This window comes from Pantherophis guttatus, chromosome 1 (assembly GCF_059756535.1).
Source record: "Pantherophis guttatus breed Tessera chromosome 1, ASM5975653v1, whole genome shotgun sequence".
NCBI classification, from domain to species: Eukaryota; Metazoa; Chordata; class Lepidosauria; order Squamata; family Colubridae; genus Pantherophis; species Pantherophis guttatus.
This window is the reverse complement of record NC_142063.1, coordinates 212,258,142-212,275,360: the sequence shown is the minus strand read 5'-3', so window position 1 is coordinate 212,275,360 and position 17,219 is coordinate 212,258,142. Positions and strand designations below refer to the sequence as shown.

General features: G+C 40.5%; 1 protein-coding gene across 2 annotated transcripts in view; it reads left to right on the top strand.

Moving 5' to 3' along the window:
- The window catches only part of LPIN1 (lipin 1), a 105,904-nt gene that overhangs the window by 14,046 nt on the left and 74,639 nt on the right, over positions 1-17,219 (top strand). The gene's annotated exons all lie outside the window — the stretch shown is intronic.

Here is a 17,219-nt window from a genome sequence, read left to right as displayed (position 1 = left end):
TTATCGCAGTGATGGTTCTCAAGTGCCACCTCTCCTATCAGACATAAAGCCAGCAATGATATTGTTTTTGTTGCTAGTGACTCAACAAATGTCACCTGATTCTTGATATCTTGCTTAGCTTCAAATCTGAGTAATTACATTGTCTCTTCTTTCCACTTCTCGTGACAACATACAATTTTGCAATATTTGCAAAACTTTTTCTACTACATTTCCTTTGTAGTATTCATTTGTGAGTAAGCATTTCTGGTGGGTTAAAGGAAAATAAAATTGCAACAAGGTCATTGAGGTCAGAATTTGTTCTAATCAAGTGGCATGGTTTGAGGTGTACCTTATGATAGCATAGTCTATTGATGCAGCAAGAATTCTTTTCCTCTTCAGGTCAGAGAATAGAATGGAGTAGAGTAGAGTAGAGTAGAGTAGAGTAGAGTAGAGTAGAGTAGAGTAGAGTAGAGTAGAGTAGAGTAGAGTAGAGTAGAGTAGAGTAGAATAGAATAGAATAGAATAGAATAGAATAGAATAGAATAGAATAGAATCATGGGGCTGGATAGAATAAAATAGAGTATATATACACACACACTATTCACTGTAACTTCTGCTTCCAAGGAGAATGGAAAAATAAATTAAATTATAAAGATTTTACATAGATAAATATTTTATGTTTTTATATTTGTATGTATGTATATATTAAAGTAAAAAGGCAAAATGAATTTTTCTGGGCTAGTATAGCTTTAATATGCTGTTTCTCCTTACAGCTTCTGATTTCCTGTCATGGGGGGAGGGGTGAGATCAACAGTAGACAGTTTTAGGTTAAAGTTTTGGGGGTTTTGGGATAAGACCACATAGTCTGGTAGTGCATTCCAGGCATTAACAATTCTGTTACTGAAGTCATATTTTCTGCAATTGTGTCTGGAGCAGTTCACTTTAAGTTTGTATCTATTGTGTGCTCGTGTATTGTTGTGGTTGAAGCTGAAGTAGTCATTGACAGGTAGGACATTGTAGCAGATGATTTTGTGAGCTATGCTTAGGTCATACCGAAGGCGGCGTAGTTCTAAATTTTCTAAACCCAGAATTTCAAGTCTGGTGGCATAGGGTATTTTGTTACGAGCAGAGGAGTGGAGGACTCTTCTTGTGAAATATTTCTGGACGTACTCAATTGTATTAATGTCCGATATGCAGTGCGGGTTCCAGACAGATGAGCTGTATTCGAGAATTGGTCTAGCAAATGTTTTGTATGCTCTGGTTAGTAGTGTAATATTACCGGAGAAGAAACTACGCAAGATTAGGTTTACAATCCTGAGTGCCTTTTTGGCGATGTTGCTACAGTGGGCTTTTGGCACTTAGATCATTTGATATGAGTACTCCAAGGTCCTTGACAGAGTGAGGGTCATCTACAAGGTCATGTCCACTTAGCTTGTATTTAGTGTTCTGATTCTTTTTGCCAATGTGAAAGACAGAGCATTTGTTGGTTGGGATTTGGAGTTGCCAATTATTTGACCATTCCGACACAAAGTCAAGGTCTTTTTGAAAGGTAGCAGCATTGTTGGTAGTGTTAAATAGTTTAACATGATCGGCGAAGAGAACAATATACTAATTTATATACTAAATGTATACTAATTTATATAATAAAGTATACTTCCTTATACTCAGGAAGAAATTTAGAAAGGACCCAGCCTAATGCGCCTAGCATCTAAAAGTGGTGGGAAGGAAGTTTATGCTCTCAGATTTGCAAGAATCTGTTAATGTAGCCTTATAGTAAAGAAGATTTCACTCATCTAGTTGTGTTTCCTGTCTGTTTCATTCACCCCATAAGGCTGACAGGAAGGAGCTCTACAGTAAATCTAAACTGCGGTGATTAGTTTCTCACGGTGGTTGTAAAACTGTATTCAGATTTCAAATTATGGAAGGTTGGTCACATAAGGAACACTCTCCTACTTGAAAACTCTGCGCAATCAGTAGGTTTGCCATAGTAGGAATAATTTTGTTCAGGTTCTTTTATGTGATTTTGCTATGAGCAATATAGAAAGAAGAGAGCCAGTTGGATTTAATGGTTAAGGCACGAGGTTAGAAACCAGGAGATTGTGAGACAAAGCTAGCTGGGTGAACCTGAACCAGTCTCTCAGCCCTGGGAAGGATGCAATGGAAAGAGGCATCAACCCTCAAAAGGACCAGGAAAGACAGCTATTGGTAGTCTGTAAAAAAACAGGCTTCACTTGTCATTTATGGAGCAAAGGTTGCTAGAGATGTTGCAAGACAATGCCCACCAAACTGGTTTAGAACTGTAAGAGGAACTTCAAATTCAAAGCAGATAATCACATGTTAAAAAAGAATTATTAATTTGAACTTTGTTCCTTTAGAAGATGACCCTAGAAATGGTCAGGTGATCATTTTGGAACGAACTACTACTGAACAGGAGACGGCAGAGTCAGAAGCTGCAAGGAGAAACAGTATATTAAACTATATTAGCCAGAAAAACTCTGAACTTCATTTTACCTATTTACCCTGGAGCTGTAACTAGGTTTTAAGTTATGAAGTTACCTCAAAAAATATGGAAGGACAGCAAAATTGATAATTTCAGACTGAACAAGCTATTGGAGAAGTAATTTCCATAATGAACTTTAAGGTAAAGGTAAAGTTCTCCTCGCACATATGTGCTAGTTGTTCCCGACTCTAGGGGGCAGTGTTTATCTCTGTTTCAAAGCTGAAGAGCCAGCGCTCTCAGAAGACATCTCCATGATCATGTGGCCGGCATGACTAAATGTCAAAGGCACGCGGAACGCTGTTACCTTCCCACCAAAGGTGGTCCCTATTTTTCTAGTTGCATTTTTATGACCTTTACTGACACTTAATTATTGAGAGCAGGGCTTCAAAATGTATGGCTTGGAGCCAGAAGTGTTCCCCAGTATCCCTTCTGAGACCTTCTTCAGAGGGGGTCGAGGCAATGTATGGGGGTTTTTGTAGTTTTTTATGACTGAGCGGAGCTTAAGGAGCAAAAGGTGTACCTTAAAACTTGCAGGTGTTTAAGGATTCTTTTCTTTTCTTGAAAACTCCTCCCAAAGTAAATTCTGCTTCTGAATGCCAACTGGTGGCAGTTGTGCACTCCTAAAATAGCTAGTCACATTTTTGCCACATATCAATTACATTTTAAGCTGTGTAGGATCTACTAAAAGTATAGATCATTATAACCTGATTATTTTGAAAGATATCCCTATATTTATTAAATCAGTCTAGTCCTAACTTCTGGAACATAGACCCTCTCAAGATTTAAATGGGCCTCCCTCTGCTGTTGTTTAGAAGAGACTTCTACTGTGGTCTTTGCCTTGGGAGAGTGAGATCCCTTGCTTCAGCATACCTGCCATCTTTTACAATGTTTTTACTTTTTGCTGTCAGATCTATGTTGTGTGTAAATCATTTGCCTTATGGATGATTTTAGATGTTCAGAATTTCATGGATGGATTATTGTCTCTGTGGTGCTAACAACTATGCAGTTACGCTCATGAAATGAATTCTACAAACAGCCTTTCCAAAAGTTCAAATACCATAGAATACGTCGGTTTCAGTTCTGAATCTGAAGTCTCAGAGTGCCGCTTCTCTTTATTTTTCCTTTCTTTACTTCCTCACCTACTTGTGCCTACTTGGGGTTGAATGGTTTGGAGTCTGGGCTGGCTATTTCTAGCAGTTGCTACTCTTTTATGGCCCATTCCCAGTCCCTTCAGTGACATCCCTGCTAAGGCAGTTCTCAAACACATTCTCTAGGGACATTAAGCTCTTTTCATGTTTTTTTGGCCTCAGGCAAGGACATTCCTCTTCTCTCAGGCACTGCTGTAATTCTGTTTGGTTTTTTCCCCAGTGTCCATCCTACATTGGAAAAATGAATTTATACTATGTTGTTTACTAGCTGCATTTCACAACTTGTTTTATTATTGTTCTTTGAAAATGGTTCTAGATATACTGAATTTTAAAATAACAGTGCAAGTCATTCAGAGAAATTTGATGATTGGGCAAATTAAAAATGTAAACGATAATTATCTTTGTCATCACTACTATACATTCTTAGGTGGACAGAATTTCAAAGCCATTCAAAGTGACTTTGAAGAAGAAATCAGACCCAGATAACTACTTTTCCCTGCCATTAAATCTGCAAGATCTTATTAATTTGCTTGGTGTCAGGTCTACTGCCAAACATATATGGACGGAAACACCTTACTGTGTATGTTCCTAGAACAGGGGTGTCAAACTCAATTTCATTGAGGGCCGCAACAGGGTTGTGTTTGACCTCCGGGGGCCAGGGTGGTCATGGCCAGCATGACATCACTTGTGGTGGGGTGCGCCTGTGATGGCCCAAGTGCTCTGTCGGCAAAAACGGGTTCTAAGGCCTCGTTTTCGGCCATGATGGCCTCCTGCAGCTCTCTGTCAGCAAAAACGGAAGTCGGGGGGGGCACAGGCACCCCCCCAAGCTCCATTTCTGCTGACAGAGGGCTGCAGGAGGCCAACACGGCCAAAAAATGAAGCCTGGGATGGCTGTCTGTGGCCCTCCCAAGTTCTGTTTTTGCTGGCAGAGGCACTGAGGGCCGGTCCTTCACTGTTTCCAGGGCAGCCCCACGGGCCAGATCTAAGCATCCTGCAGGCTGGATTCAGCCCATGGACCTTGAATTTGACACCCCTGTCCTAGAACAAGACAAATAGAGCACTGATATTGACATGATATATGCATTTGTTCTGATGCCTGGAGCTGTTATATGTCTAGTTTCACATCTTAAATCCATTTCCCAAAGCTTGTAAACATGAAAACTAACCTGCGGCGAGTTCAGCTGTTGGGTTTATTTGCCCGGTATGTATGTGCCTGGGTACAAATGTTATTTAGTGCAAACTCATCCATGGTGTAAGAACCGATTTAGTCTAAACATTGGTTCATATAAATTTGTGGTATTAATAAGCAGCAAAAGAAGGGTAGCATATAAAGAAGGAAAACTGTACAGTGCAGCATACTGCATGCATCTGTGTAGAAGCATGTAATGGTGGAGGCAGTCATTCCCATAAATTCATAATCCACATTACTTTTGTGGAGTTCTTGATCAAGAATAAGCAGAAGATTCTCAGAGCTTTCACTGATCAATACACGTATGCATGTGTTTGCTTGTATGCTTGTGAAGCTTCAGGAATTGAAGACAAAAACAAGAAGGAATAAATATTTTTCTTCAATCAGATCAGAAGTGGGTTTCAGCAGGTTCTGACCAATTCTGGAGAACCGATAGCAGAAATTTTGAGTAGTTCAGAGAACCGGTAAATACCACGTCTGACTGGCCCCGCCCCCATCTATTCTCTGCCTCCTGAGTCCCAGCTGATCTGGAGAAAATGGGGATTTTGCAGTAACCTTCCCCTGGAGTGGGGAGGGAATGGAGATTTTACAGTATCCTTCCCCTGCCATGCCCACCAAGCCACACCCGTAGAACCGGTAGTAAAAAATTTTGAAACCCACCACTGAATCAGATGTATTGTAACTTCAAATTGAGGAGGAACTTTCTGTTTTTGTCTAAGTTTAAAGCAGAGTTTTTCAACCTTGGCAATTTGAAGTTGTTTGGATTTTAACTCCCAGAATTCCCCAGCCAGCATAGCTGACTGGGAAATTCTGGGAGTTGAAGACCACACATCTTCAAGCTTCCAAGGTTGAGAAATGCTGGTCTAAAGGCTTTAGGATTTAATTCTCTTCCTCTCCCTGTAAAAGGAAGTCTTCAATAGTCTTCTATACAACATTCACTCTATTCCTTAAAAAACAAAAACAAAACACCAAGCCACATTGGCTTTGTTGGTTTTACTTGCTTTCGTTAGATATACGTACTCATATGCATCTATTTCAAACCATAATGAGGAAGTGACATGTTGCAACATCACAACACATACTGCAGTCTTCTTCACTTGCATTCCAATGCAATATGTAAATTATGGGTGGCAATGTGGTTCAGGGAGTACATATGCTCCCTTTTATCTTCCTTAAGTACAGCATGCACGTAGTAAACAAAATACAGTAAAAAGCAAAATGAGAATACAATTGTCAAACTGCCTGGTTTCCTTTTGGGCAGTTGCCAACCTGATAACTTAGGAGTTCACATGATTTGATCCAAGGTATAGAACAGTCCAACCTACCTCTTGAGATATGTATTTTTTTAAATAGAAGGGAAAAACTATCAGTGCAAGTTTCAATTTCAGTTTCAGTTTTAGTCAATGGTTAATTACAGCAGGCTAGCCAGTCAAATCAAATTCCTTTCTTCTGCTTTCTTGCCCAGAAGTGGTAATAAATCCATAATTCAAGATAAAATCAGCAGAAAATAGACTATTTTACACAATGTTTGTGAAGCACTTTTTAGTAAAATGAAGTCCCTCATTTCTGGCAATGCCTATTACCTGGTGATGGTTATGTTTGTGTTTCAGAGTATTGATTAAATATGAGCATTGCTGACTCTATATCTTCCCCCTGTTTTCTTTACAAATTGTAATGGTCTTTTCTTTCCCAGATTGTCACTTTATTGGCAGACTAATTGAACATGTTCATCCCTGTCTTGTCTTCTTAAGCTTTCTGTAAAAGACATATGCATTGGGTAGATTTATCCTAAGGTGGTCTTTTTTTCCTACAATGGATCTTCAAACCCTTCCCCACTTATGACTATTTCCAGGAAATCATGGACAACAACCAATTCTGCATAGAGTTTCTATTGGTCTATCGGCCATGAAATCCCCTCCTCCTCCTCCTCCTTTTAAAAATCCTTTTAAATCCAACACACTCCCCTCCTTCTTTTGTTGGCTAGGTAACAGCTTCCTCCTTTTCTATGGGAAATTTGTGAAAACTTACGTTATTTCTTCTCTGCTCAGGATCTTTGTCAGCTAAAAAGAACAAATCTAGCAGGGTGTATAGATGACTGGATGCTAAAGAACTGTGTCTGGTCCCAAGCTGTCACAGCAACTGTAGAAAATAATTGTCCAAAAAGTTTGTCTTAGTTGAGTATGATTCTGTACATTACTTATTTCAGACAACCTAATCTGTTTGTGTCTGTTTACTGTGTCAGATGTATAAACTGAATACGCACAGTGAGTTTTGGTCAAGAATCAGAACTTCAACAAATATGATTTTTTTCTGATATATGTAATAATTTATCTTTCCATCATATTAAAATTATAATTTTATAGCCATTCAGAAACTTTTTATAGACATTTCCCAGGTATTCAGTGGCCTTGAATACTTCTAGCCATATAGGTAAATAAATGGGTATGAACTGGCCCAGACTGATAATAGAATTTGTGAATGTGAATTTGTGAAAAAGAATGTGAATGGACTGGGAGGGCCATAGTATGGGCAGTGATTAGGTGTTGATCTATTTTACTTCGAATGCTTGCTAAATACAGTTTACTATATCGGCAATGACAAATGAAGTGGTTTACTCTGTAGACATATGTCACCATGCAGTCCTTACATCATTCTAAATTAAATCAAGTGCATCGTGAATCTTTCATTGAAAGAACGTTATTATGCAATGATATCACTCCTGTTGCTAAGGGAAAAGTCTATTACCTGGAGTCCATTGTTCATGAATTTTAAACTTAATCTCATTTGGCATGTGGACATTCCAGGTTGCTAATTCTGCAGCTTCTATTATTACAGCACCCTTATGTAAGGGCAAGCTATTCCAAATGGGCGTGGAAGATTTTATTCATTCTCTATCTTGTGATGAAGCGAGCTAAAATATCACATTTATTCTAGTCTCCCTCCCTCCCTCTCTTTCCCCTCAAGAATCTCATTGGTGTTATAAAATACTGTTTTATAAGATGTTCAGACATATAAAGGTGCTTAAATATACTTCTACAAGACAGCAAAAGCCCACTTTTCTCATATTAGGTTTGCCTCCAAAATGCTATTGGACCCAAAGTTCCTTTCTGTTTCTTCCTATAGTTGAAACATTCCCTTTTTTTCTTCTTATAGAGAAGGTCTATTGACTCTTCTTTAGATAGAAATCTGAGTGAGTCATATTTCCCATCACCTAGCTTTCTATGGCAGGACTATCCAAAGTTTCTCTATGACAGAGATGGAAGATTTCTAAATCTGATATATGGGTAGTCCTTGACTTACAATTCATTTAGTGACCATTCGAAGTTACAATGGTACTGAAAAAAATGACTTATGACTGTTTTTCATACTTACGACTGTTGTAACATCCCGATGGTCACGTGATCAAAATTCAGACGGTTGGCAAGTGACTGATTTCTAACAGTTGCAGTGGCCTAGAGTTATGTGATCATCTTTTGCAACCTTCTGACAAGCAAAGTAAAATGGGAAAGCCAGATTCACTTGACAACCATGTTACTAACTTAACAACTGCAATGATTCACTTAACAACTATGGCAAGAAAGGTCATCAAATGGGGCAAAATTCATTGACCAATGAAGGAGAATATTTGTAGCTCAAGTTTGAACTGCAGGGTCCTTGGTGCTCTCTTGCTTGTTTTATTGCAGAAGTTTCATTATCCAAACTAGGTAACATCATGGGGGCTAGTAATGAGTGTGGCTTGCTATCAAAACTCATTTAGCAACTGTCTTGCTTAGCAACAGAAATTTTGGGCTCCATTGTGGTCATCAGTCGAGGACTATCGTGTTTCCCTGAAAATAAGACCCTGTCTTATATTTTTTTGAACCCTGAAATAAGCGCTTGGCCTTATTGCCATGTGCTCAAAAAGCCCGATTGGGCTTATTATCAGGGAATGTCTTATTTTGGGGGAAACATAAATAAATATAAAATTATATCTGAAGTAGAACATTGCAGGCTACTCTATTTGTTAAGGCCAAATAGAACAGGGATAGACAATTTCAGGGTAGAATGAACAGCTTTTATCGATGGCCACATTCTTTTAGGGATAATTTGCCTAAAAGGGATCCACCCACCAGGGATCCATATCCCTGGTGGGTGGAGCTGAAGGAAGCAGTCGGCAAATATGAATATGGCCATACACTCTATTTGAACATACCATCTTTCTCTCAGAGATGCTTATTCCTCCTTCTCCATTTTTTCAAAATTTATTCACTTTTTTTTTTAAATCAGTTTTTTAGAGTGGATGGCACAGTTTATCCTAATAATTTCAGTCCATTATTCCATGTTGCCCATAAATAAACCTTTGTATTCTCTTCGATTCTTGATTATATAAGTCTACTGAACATCTGTGAGGAAGCTTCTGATTTCCTTTATAAAAATGATCTACTACTCTATTAAAACGTTCAATATTCCAGGTTCATATGTGGCTCTGTGGATCTATCTCTGAAAGAAAGACTATTGGGCTGTTATTTTTAACTTTGCAGGGTAAAAAAGTGCTTGCATTCAACTCTGCCCTCGAATTCTTGGCAAGGGGCCCAGCCTGTCACAGGCTGATTATATCACTGCATGAAGAAAGTTGTTTTTGAGACTGAGTGTACGGTTTTGTTTTCCCAGAATCAATATCTTTATGTCTTATGTTATTTGAAACATCTGCACGATTGCCTCATTTATTGTGAAACACCAGTATTGTTGTCATCCTCAGACAGAAGGTGTTGTGTGCAATCACAGTTCCTGATTGTGGCCTTTAGAAATATGTACTGCAAGTGAGGAATGCAGGCCCTGCTTCAGGATGTAATGTCTTTAAACAAGACCTAAGACTCTACAGTCTCAGCAGAAGCAGTTGTGAGGCCTCCTTGAGACTTCTTCTAAATACTGTCACTCCTGATGATCTTGGTTGCCTCTCTGAAGATAAGGCCTCTTTAAGAAATAGACTCCAGGAACAACTAGAAATGTTGTAGGACAGGATTATTGGTATCTGAGCTGTAAAAATCTGGAAAATCACTAGAAGGAGGCAAAAATCTTAAGAGGTTCTTTGTATCTCTTTAGTCTCATCTAGTGGTTTTCAGGATTCTTGAGAGCTAGACTTAACAACCTCTCCTTTAGAGACAAGAATGACTCCAAATAGTTAAGAGATGGACTGAAAAAAGAATAGGTTGGAGCTAAATCAAGATGGAGTTGACACAGAGGAAAAAGTGCTTTGGAATTCAAAGCCACTCTTTTCATCACTTGTTTCCTGCAGCATCCATGCTGAACACTGTGGAAAATGAAAATGGTAGTTCCCAGCAATTGGATCCTTGCTGCCGAATTGCTGTGATTTCCCATAAACAAGGAGACCACTAGATGACACTTTGCTTTGAAGACCCTTAAAACAGGGGTCCTCAACTCCCAGGCTGGTGCCTGTTGGGTACCAGGCTGCCAAAGTGGCGTGCGGATGTGCCAAGCTTCATTTGCGCATGCATGGAATTTAGGTAGGGAAGGAAACCATTTCTTTCCCATCACCAAGACCACCAAAGCTTCTGCCAGTCCACAGAATCAAAAAGGTTGGAGATCCTTGCCTTAAAAGAAGAATTATGAGCCACGGTGGCGCAGTGGTTAGAATGCAGTACTGCCGGCTACTTTTGTTCATTACCGGCTGCCTGCAATTTGGCAGTTCAAATCTCACCAGGTTCAAGGTTGACTCATCCTTCCATCCTTCGGAGTTCTGTAAAATGAGGACCTAGATTGTTGGGGGGCAATATGCTGATTCTGTAAACCGCTTAGAGAGGGCTGTCAAGCATTGTGAAGTGGTATATAAGTCTAAGTGCTATTGCTATTATAGAGTACTACTGTATGTTTGCTTTTTAATATTCCTTGCGTAAGAATGAGGCCTTTTAGTACTTCTTACATAAGGCAAAGAATGATGCTGACTGAGCACAGGTAAGAGCCTATATTAGGCTCTAATATATATTGTGACAATAGAAGTATAATTATTTCTCCACCCTTACTGCATCTCCAAATAGTCGATCAGCAGCCCAGGTTCAGGTAACCATGTCCTTCTTGGGTAAGATGGAGCTGGGTAAACAAGGAGGATCGCTATGGGGAATATTCTCAGCATCTGTCAGAGTTGGACTCTGGCTGGGCAGACCCCCCCCCACCTGATGTGATGGAAACACAGTATTGGGCCCTCCCGAATTCATGGCTCCTACTAGAGGAGCAGGTAGCTAGGAGGCCCTTTGAAGTTTCATCTAGTGTGCACCAATTGTGCCTTTTCCTGGACCGGGAGGCCTTGCTCACAGTCACTCATGCCTTGGTCATTTCCCGTTTGGATTACTGCAATGCACTCTACATGGGGCTGTCTTTGAAGACCACCCCAAAACGTCAACTGGTCTAGAATGCAGCAGCATACACAGTAAAAAAAGGCCCCCTAGACAGAGGTGGGTTTCAGCAGGTTCTGACCAGTTCTGGAGAACCGGTAGTGGAAATTTTGAGTAGTTCAGAGAACCGGTAGTAAAAATTCTGACTGGCCATGCCCCTATCTATTCTCTGTCTCCCAAGTCCTAGCTCATTGGGAGGAAATGTGGATTTTTGCAGTATCCTTCCCCCAGGAGTGGGGTCAGAATGGAGATTTTACAGTATCCTTCCCCTCAGTGGTGGGTTCTTCCCGGTTCCTCCCGGTTCCGCTGAGCCGGTAGCGGTGACGATATGATGTCACCGAACTGGTTCTGCTCCCCCAGCCCCACCACGTTATTCTTAACTTTTATTTGGCCCCATCCCCAATCTATTGCTGCCTCCTGAGTCCCAGTTGATGGGCTATAAGGAAAAAAACTGTTTAAACTCTTGCCGCGGGGCTTCAAAGGGCCGCCTTACAGCTGATCAGTGGTAAAAGGCAGTTTGGTGGTAGATGGGTGCCTGCAAAAATACATGAATAGACCGGTGCCTGCAAAAATACATGAGTAGACCAGTGCCTGCAAAAATAAATGGGTAGACCAGTGCCTGCAAAAATACATGAGTAGACTGGTGCCTGCAAAAATACATGAGTAGACCAGTGCCTGCAAAAATAAATGGGTAGACCGGTACAGCTCTGCAAGCACTCTGGTTACCTGGTAGACCAGTACCTCTGCTAAATCCTAAAGAATTGTCACATGACCATCAAGCCATGCCCACAAAATAAGCCACACCTACAGAACCGGTAGTAAAAGGTTTTAGAACCCACCCCTGCTTTCCCTGCCACGCCCACCAAGCCATGCCATGCCCACCAAGCCACACCCACAGAACACAGTAAAAAAAAATTGAAACCCACCACTGCCCCTAGATTTGCCCATGAAACACCCCTGTTGTATGATTGCGTTGACTTCCAGCTTTTTTCTGGGTGCAATTCAATTCACCATTAAAGCCCTGTATGGCACGGGGCCAGGTTATCTGCAGGCATCTACAGGACATTTACCTGTCCTAATTGGTCAGATAGGATGGGCATTCTCCTGATTCCTTCCCTTAAAAACTGCCATCCAATGGGAGCAAAAATGCCTTTTGGCAGCCCCTACCCTATGGAACACCCCAGGGATGAAATGCTACCGGTTCGCACTGGTTTGGGTGAACTGGTAGCGGCGGTGACGGGTGGTTTGGTGAACCGGTAGCGGCAGCAGCGCGAGGCTCTGCCCACCCACCCGGACGTCATTACTTCCTGGTTTTAACCAGGAGGTAACCTGTTTTTGACCCTCTGCGCATGCACAGAAGGCTTTGCACATGCACAGAGGGTCCAAAATCGCATGTGACACATTCATGCGCACACTTCCTAACTGGTAGGGAAGGTAAGTAGATTTCACCCCTGGAACACCCTGCACCATGAAGTTAGGCAGCCTTCTATCCTCCCAGACCTTTCCATAAAGCTTTGAAAATCTGGTTTTATTTCCCCCAAGTGCTAAGGTACGATTAAGTGAATGCACAACATAAGCTAGACCTGGAGCCAGGTATTTTTTTTCGTTCAGTGTCGTAGTTTTACAGTTTTATTACCGTTTTTTATTGTTCTTACTTTTGATTGGGAGCTGCCAAGAGTTGGTTATGATGGCTGTTTATATAAATGTTATAAATAAAATAAATAAATGAATATGTTCTTGCTGAAACATATTGTAGAGATTCAGTTGATAGTTAGGGTTAGCTATTGCCATATTTAGCTTTGGTGAATGAATATTGGATGACGAAAGAACTATCTCTAGTTAGGGAGCCAACTATTATTTGAGGGCAGGAGCAGATAACATCACTTTTCACACTCCTCTCCCATTGCAGAAGGGAGCTTCAGGCCCATTTTCCTGCTGCAAGGATTGTTTTCTTCTTATGTTGTTTTTCTTGCTTTGGCAGGCAGAATTTTCCATCTTTACAGGTTAACCCAAGCAGAGGATAGAATAGTCTTCATTTTCCATGTCTTTCTTCTAAGAGGACTTTTGTTACCTCTCTGATTGATTGATTGATTGATTGATTCATTCATTCATTCAATTTCTATACCGCCCTTCTCCCGAAGGACTCAGGGCGGTGACCAGTTAAAATAACATACATATAAAATGATCTCTGTGGCACAGAGGTTAGGATGCTTGTTTCACATAGAGAACATCTCTGGTCTCAAAACCAAAAGAAGTTAATTGCTCTTTTTCATTTCTTGACTCTTATTTTCTCCTAGGTTTTTTTTTTTTTTAAACTCCAGGCATTTCTTTTACCATTTCCCAGTGATTTAATTTGCCAATCACCTGAGGTGATTGGCAGTGGTGAAATGTAAAATTTATTACTACTGGTTCTGTGGGCGTGGCTTGATGGGGGATAATGTGACTGGGTGGGCGTGGTCAACTTTTTAAAAAAAAACTTTTAAAAGCATTTTTTCTACAACCTCTTCGGCCAAAAAGAGGAAAAAATGCTTTTAAAAGGCTCTGACGATCAGGCAACTCAGCTGGGATCGTCAGAGCCTTTTAAAAGCATTTTTTCCTCTTTTCGGCCGAAGAGGTTGTAGAAAAAATGCTTTTAAAAGTTAAAAAAAAAGCCTCTGATGATCGCGCACCTCAGCTGGGCATGGGGGTGGGCAGGGATTTTTGCTACCAGTTCCCCGAACTACCCGCCATCATCGCTACCGGATTGGGCGATCTGGTCCGAACCGGCAGCATTTCACCCCTAGGTAAAAGTGACTGCAGACTCAGGTGACTGAAAAATAGAGAGGCCAGGGGAAAAAAATAGTAATTTTTTTAAAAAAAGTTTTCTGCTTGTTTTTGAATGGCAATTATTTTGAATGCAAAACAGGTATTTTAATTACTGATTCACCAAAAACAACATGTCAGTCTGGGCATCAAGAGATTTTCATGAAGAAATACTTTGGAAATGTAAAAAATTCTATTTTAATCTGGTTATTGTGCTTCTGGGTATGGGCATTTTGATGTTTTATATTTGTGTATTTAAACATAACTTTGAATAGTTACATACTGCATACAGGTAATCCTCAGTTTACAAACTGTTCATTTAGTGACGGTTCAAAGTTACAACCGCACTGAAAAAAGTGACTTATGGCCGTTTTTCACACCTATGACTGCTGCAGCATCCCCATGGTCATGTGATCAAAATTCAGACATCTGGTGACTGACTCCCATTTATGATGGTTGCGGTGTCCTGGGGTTATACGATCACCTTTTTGCGATTTTCTGACAAGCGAAGTCAATGGGGAAGCCAGATCCACTTAACGACCGTGTTACTAACTTAACAACTGCAGTGATTCACTTAACAACTATAGCAAGAAAGGCTGTAAAATGGGGCAAAACCAGGGGTGAAATCCAGCAGGTTCTGACAGGTTCTGGAGAACCGGTAGAGGAAATTTTGAGCAGTTTGGAGAACCTGCAAATACCACTTCTGGCTGGCCCCAGAGTGGGGTGGGAATGGAGATTTTGCAGTATCCTCCCCCTGCCATGCCCACCAAGCCACACCCACAGAACCGGTAGTAAAAAAAATTGGATTTCACCACTGAGCAAAACTCTTATTTAGCAACATAAATTTTGGACTCAATTGTACTTTATAGACAGGTATCTATGCATACCACCAACACAGAAAGGAAAGTGATTAGCCATTGGGTAGAAAGATGGGAAGGTCCAGCAGAAGAGAATTGCCCAGTGGGTGGATATGGTAGCCAGCTCCTTTTCAAGGTGTAGCCAAACCATCTTAATCCAAACAGATTTTTCTAAATACAGTTTAGATCTAAGCTATCATGATTTTAGGACAGGATCAGCTGACAAGTACAGTTTGGATATGCCCTAAATCTGAAGACAGCAATGCAGATTAGGGCATAATTCCTTTGCATACTTATTTGGAAGTATGCATATACTTTCAAATAAAGCCTCATGTAAGAAAATGGCACCAAAGGTAATCCTTGCTTAATGATGGCAATTGGGACCGGCGACTCTGTTGCAAAGTGATGCAATCATAAAACGTAATGTCACATCACCATGCTGACTTATGACAGCAGTTGTGTTTGACAGGCATCTGTTAGATGAATTCTGTGTGGTCACAGCATCCCGTGGTCATATGATCACCATTTATGGCATCCTGACAATTTTCCCATTGAATTTGTTTGTTGGAAGCCAGCAGTGAGGGCTGCAAATGAGGATCGCTGCAATTCTGTGACAGCAGCAACTAAAAGGAGTGGTCATCAGTCCTCTGGTTCAGTGCTGTCATGACTTTGAATGTCACTGAATGAGGATTGCCTGTATTTAAAACAGTAAAGGAGAACAGATTTTGCAAGTCATTATCATGATGCTAATTGTGTTGTGGCTATACGTTAAATATATGTTTGTGTTTTGTAAGGAGCTAATAATACTTAGTTATTACCAATGGCACATTTTGAAACCCGGGTGGCATGGTAACAGTGCTTCCACTTCCTGCTTTAATTATTTTCTTGCTTACATTTGTTCTTTCCATCTTAACCTATTGGGCTATTTTCTGAGTATTCCAAGTCACATTTGGAAGTTATCAGACAGATGCTTTTAGGAGGTGGATGAGGTAGTGCAAAATCTCTCTCCAATCTATCAGTTGGCAGGCTTAAATCCAGGAAGCCCTCTCTGGCACTCGCTGAACAGCTGTCCAACAACTTTGACATAATAATAATAATAATAATAATAATAATAATAATAATAATAATAATAATAATAATAATTATTATTATTATTATTATTATTATTATTATTATTATTATTATTATTATTATTATTATTATTATTATTATTATATTTGTATACCGCCCTTCTCCCGAAGGACTCAGGGTGGTGTATAGCCTATTTAAAAACACAAGACAAAACAGCGATTAAGATTTAAAATAATTAAATAGATTTGGCTCAAATTTAAAACCCCAGAAATTTAAATACCCCAATTTAAAACTATCATGTTGATAGCCCGGCCTGGCGGAACAACAGGGTCAACTCACAGTGAAAAGCCAAATGGGCTGCTGAACGCCCTGGCAATCATAGATGATCCTACACAAAAGGTGCCAGGTTTTGACCTTCCTCGCCAGGATTGGTCACCTCTGAACTGGATCCGTACCCAATATGGTGTCTGCCAGGACACCATTGTTTAAGTGGGGTCTTGTCTCTACCCATCAGTGTGACTGTGGTGCTCCTCGACAAAATATCCACCACATTGTGTCTGTATGTCCATCAAGAGCTTACACCGGCCCAATGTCTGATTTTTTTCAACATAGACCACCCTGTCCTTGAATGGTTGGGCGGACTGGACAGTAACATTTGAACCACTATAAGTCCATGTATTTGCCATACGCTAAATAAATAAATAAGTCTCTTTCCATAACCTAGATACATTTATTTCGTACTGTGATTGCATTCTAGATTTGAGAAGAAGCATGTCCCTTTGGGGTTTTTGATGGCAGCTATCATCATTTCTCCCTGGAGTCCTGCAGGTTCCTGCCCTTTTAAACTTTCTGTTCTGATCTAGGCTTCCTGAGTCATTAAAACACACGAGTAGTCCCAAAACCCTCTTTTATTACAACAGCTGTGAATTCTGTTCATTCACTGATGAGTCGCAATTAGTTATAAAGAGTCCTTCGGGAGAAGTTCTTCGGGAGAATCTCCTACCTTTATCTCCCTTGACATGCTGCCAAAGACCTAATTGGCAAAGCCACACGGAGTCCAGAATCAAAGAGAGCTTCAGGCTTTAAGCTGAACCAAATGAACAAACATTGCTTCCTGCAAAGGCCCAAGTGCCTTTGCTTCTCTTTTAAGTCTTATGGGAGGGGCCAATCATCTCCCAGCCCTACTCCCAAGTCATCCCTTTTGTTTTAGCTGTTCTTGCCTTCTGGCAGCTCTGCACATGTGCACACTGCGAACAGGCTCCCCCTGTTCCTCTGCCTCGCTGA